Below are 4,091 nucleotides of genomic sequence, written 5' to 3'. Positions count from 1 at the left end.
GGAAAACCGCAGCATTGCTTTCTTTGTTAATGAGCTCTTCTCTCCTTCGTTATAAAATTAACCCGGGACTGAAATGAATCAGGAAGTCTTTTAAATAACTTAAAACTTAAAGCATGTGTTATCTGACTGAAGGAATGGTTTTAGGATGCGCAGAATTCAGAAACATCAGACACGATACTCCTGCAAATCAGTGCCAGGTCAGAGGATGATAATTAGCATTTTACTCTGATCACAGCACATTACACTGGTAATTTCTCCTAGAATCGCAGTTAGGGCACCCACCTTCTACTGCGCTATCTTATAGCACCTTCCAGTACCTGAAGGGGCTACAAGGGTGCTGGGGGGGACTTTTTACAAGGGCCTGTAGTGACAGGACAAGGGATAACAGGTTTAAATTGAAAGTGGGAGGTTTAGATTGGATATCAGGAAGAAGTTCTTCCCGGAGAGGGTGGGGAGGCACTGGGACAGGTTGCCCAGAGAAGCTGTGGATGCCCCATCCCTGGGAGTGTCCAAGGCCAGGCTGGATGAGGCTTGGAGCAACCTGGTCTAGTGGAAGGTGTCCCTGCCCATGGCAGGGGGGGTGGAACTGGATGGGCTTTAAGCTCCCTTCCAACCCCAACCAGTCTGTGATTCTGTGATTCTATCTTGTAAACGCCACATTCTTAGAAAATTTTCAGATGTTGTGAGGTATTTATGTAGGCTAACTCAGAACACGTGGACTAGTGCTCTGAACCCAGTACACAGAACTGGGTAGGCACTGCATGGCCCACGTGGAACTGTGTGGCTGTGATACATGTAATGGCACTGGAGTTAATTATGTCTGCAACAGCAGCCTCAGCTCTGGATTCCTCAGCTTTTGCCAAGTTCGATCTAGAACATGGAAAACCTTGTATGACTCTGTTCTTAATAGGAGTGTGATCTGCACACCTCACCCCTAAAAACAAGGCGAACAGGATTGAGTACATCGGTCTTTCACTTTTAACAATGACACTACACTTGAGAAGGTAACAGATACCAAATAAAGCAATTCCTTGCACCCTGTCCCAAATCTGAGTCACAGCCCAAGGGACCTCAAGGCCTCTGAATAGTATTTCCTTTGCCTGTTTAGCTTATTAGCACACCCATCTGACTGCGGGAGCCTGCTGCTGATTCTGTCCCACCTTCGGCAGTAAGGCAGGGTGGGTCCTGGCGGGAAGGATGTGTGAAGTGCCGTGGAACAGAAACTGCGCAGCAAAAACGTTAAGGAATATTGTTCTCCGGGGTTTAGACGCACTGAACTGCATACCACTGCCTGAGAATGTGCTGCACCTGCTGGAAAGAAGTTTGCCCATTGGGCACACTGTGGGAAAAATGGAAAAAGCCCTACCTTCCAGGAAAAACTGCTTTCTGTTGAACTGATGTTCCCAGCCTTCAACAGACCACTGGCAAGATCTATTTACAAAACGTGGCATGGCCTGTGTTTTGGCCAGGCTCACTGCACGTTCTGATGCTACGACTTTTGTTTCCACTGTCTCCTATTCCTCCGTGCCACCCTCCCGCAATGCTCTGCAGCAGGGTTTGGAGGTCATATTTCCCAACATTTCCCAGACAGTGAAAACCACATGCTTATTAGAAAATACTTAAGTCCATTGCTTCTGGATCATGTTGGAGTTATCAAGACTGCTCATATCAGCTCCACAGCAGGATTCTGTGATGCTGCCCCAAACTGTTTTGACTCGTTGCAAATGTGCTCGGGGTTTGTTCTGAACATGTAACGTGAATCTGGAATCTCCAAGCCACACAGTGTCTCTGCCTAATCTACTGAACATCCATAAATCCTGGACAAATGTAGAAAAGGCTCAAATTCCTCCTGCAAACAAATTTCCAGATGGAAAAAGAAGACAAACACAGGGAAATCAGACTCTAATTCAGAGATTCCTTGCGATCCCAGCGGTCTTCCTGGTCAAAAAGGATGTGGGCACACATTCTCCCCTTTTTCTATGCCAGCCTTCTGATCCTTCCATACGGAAGTCAGTGTTTCAGAGATACCAAGTGGCACACAGAGAAAGGCCTTGGGGTTGAAGAAAAGACGTCACCTAAGTACCTATTTGAACAAAATATTTACTACAAGCAGGGCAAACAGGAAGCACACACACCAACCCAAAGCAGCCTCCGATGGGACACTCCACTGCTTTTTGCTTTCCCTTTAACCACAGGGTATTTCACAGGTGTCTGAATTAACCCTTCTGTTTTCCTCCTGGGTAAGAAATCCAGATAAATAAGCTGTATCCAATGGTGCAGTTTCACAAGAACCTGAGCAAAACCGAAAAATGGGGAAAGATTCTGTTTCCATTCTCTCTTCTGTCATTCCTCCCTTCTCCCACCCTTGCCCCAACCATGGCACTAATCACGTATTTGTATGAAACAATTCAGCTTATTAACTGAAGAAAATCCTGCCCGGTCCATGCTGGCTGGACGGGCTGAAGTGGCTCACGGAGGAGTCTGGCACGGGCTAGACCAGAGGCAGGGTAAGCGCTGGGTGTGTTTAGCTGGGAGCAAAGGAACAACATTACCCTTTCGGCAGTGATAGGTGCTACACCAGCTCACCCTGTCTCGTGGAACAGCAAGTTGAGCTTAGAGGTTTACCCCTAAACTCTTGTAGCCACGTAGATAATCCACTTAACGCAACGTCTTTACAAGGACGATGGGGAAAGGGCGTGCTTAGCCACCAGGATTGGACTGCCCTACGGGCTCAGAGAACGTACCACCAGTTCAGAACTCCCTTCTCTGACACTGAAGGAGGAGAACACCATCTGACAGCCCCTCTTGTCCAGATCTCCAGACATGGCTACACTTACATTCCAAACATCAAGGGGACTGCTCCTTTGGTAGATAACTAACAGAAGAAAGAAAGAAGCAATCGAATGAGAAGCTAAGTGCGTCTACTTTCCTCTGCTTGCTTTCTCTTTTTGTTCATCTTTTATTCAAATTCCAGCATTGTAAGTGGTAACAATGAAGCAAAATGACTCTAAATAAACTGTGAAAGGATTACTTCAGGGTTTCACTTCTCAGTAGCCAAAAAGTAGCCCTATTTAGTACAACGGGGTCAGTTTAGGGTAATACATCACTGAACACCTCCTTTCTGGTTCTCCCACTCCACTCAGCTGTCTCTCTCCAAAACAGGCAGTAACTGAAACACAGAGAGATGGCCATGGAGAAACGATTGCTACTTCATGATGTTGGGAAGTGAATCATAGCTGAAATAATGAAAACCCAGGAGATGGATGTTCTCCTGACATCCGAGGGATTCAGTGCACGCCCAAGAACACCAGAGCAGGTCGTCTCCCCGCTACACTGGTTCTGGCAGCCTCTTTCATGTTTGTCTCCCTCTATGCCATGCTCTAAGGATACAACCCATAGCAATCCCAGTGAGCCATGTTCAGAGGAAGTCGTGTTGGTGTGCAGTACACAGCATCATGGGACGACTGGTTTGCAAACAAACACACCTTTTGAAAGTATCAAGGAGCACAGCTTCCCAAAAAAGAGGGTGATTTCTTTTGCATGCTGACAAAATCTCACTTCCTGTGAGATCTCACACCTTGTTTGAGGTTTTTTTTTTCTTTATATATAGACTCACATTTACCACAGAAAATCCTTTCAGATGTCAGAAATTCATCTATTTTAGTTAAAGGGAGAGCAAAACTGACTCCTGAAACTTTACAGAAATCAAAATATATGGAAACAGATTACCTTTCAGCAGAATTTAGGGGGGAATTCTGCTTTTGGCCGTAGCCATGTAACGTATCAGTGCCAAGTGAGACAGCGTATTATGAAATGTTGGAGCAGGTCTTAACTTTTCTATCACATTTTTTATTCGTAGTTTATACAGAATAACAGTAGTCATAGGCCTGTACACATTGCTAACTGCCTTCTCCCTAAAGCTTATAATTTCTAAAATTATGTTCCATAATTAAACAAAACAGTACTATAAGAGCATTAATTTTAATGAAAACCAGTTATGTATCAGTCTCCAGCTTAATTTGCTCTTCACAGACTCAGAAATAAAGGGATTAACTATTGCAAATTCTCCTGGTACTTTACATTTAATCACA

This window comes from Eurypyga helias, unplaced genomic scaffold (genome assembly GCF_000690775.1).
Source record: "Eurypyga helias isolate BGI_N326 unplaced genomic scaffold, ASM69077v1 scaffold6457, whole genome shotgun sequence".
Classification (NCBI taxonomy): Eukaryota; Metazoa; Chordata; class Aves; order Eurypygiformes; family Eurypygidae; genus Eurypyga; species Eurypyga helias.
This window is presented reverse-complemented; position numbering follows the sequence as displayed.